This window comes from Nematolebias whitei, chromosome 6, assembly GCF_014905685.2.
Source record: "Nematolebias whitei isolate Nwh7 chromosome 6, NemWhi1, whole genome shotgun sequence".
In the NCBI taxonomy this organism is placed as follows: Eukaryota; Metazoa; Chordata; class Actinopteri; order Cyprinodontiformes; family Rivulidae; genus Nematolebias; species Nematolebias whitei.
The window spans coordinates 7,977,635-7,978,003 of NC_056503.1; positions in this window are offsets into that span (position 1 = coordinate 7,977,635).

Consider the following 369-nt stretch of genomic DNA (forward strand, 5'->3'; position numbering starts at 1 on the left):
CGGCTAATGCAACACAACTGATGGACGAGTATAATTTATGCTTTTAAAACGATGACAAATGCATGAAGACAGATGTGAATGATTACTGACTTGAGCTGCAAAGTGAAATACAAGCTGCTGAAGAGATCGGATCAATTTGAAGTTGAATTGATTCTCAAACATAGAAGGTCTTCATCAGCGTACAGAGCTGTTCAGTACTGCAGGGACCGACCCTTTAAATGAGATTTATTTTGAAGTGACTCATTCTTTTTGAGCTGTCTGACACTGAAGGTTCACTTTTATTTACCCTCGTCACCCTTTGTTTCAACTTCTTTTTTTACGTCTTTCCCACCACAACCCTCAAACTATTTTGGCCTAATCTTCAGCCTC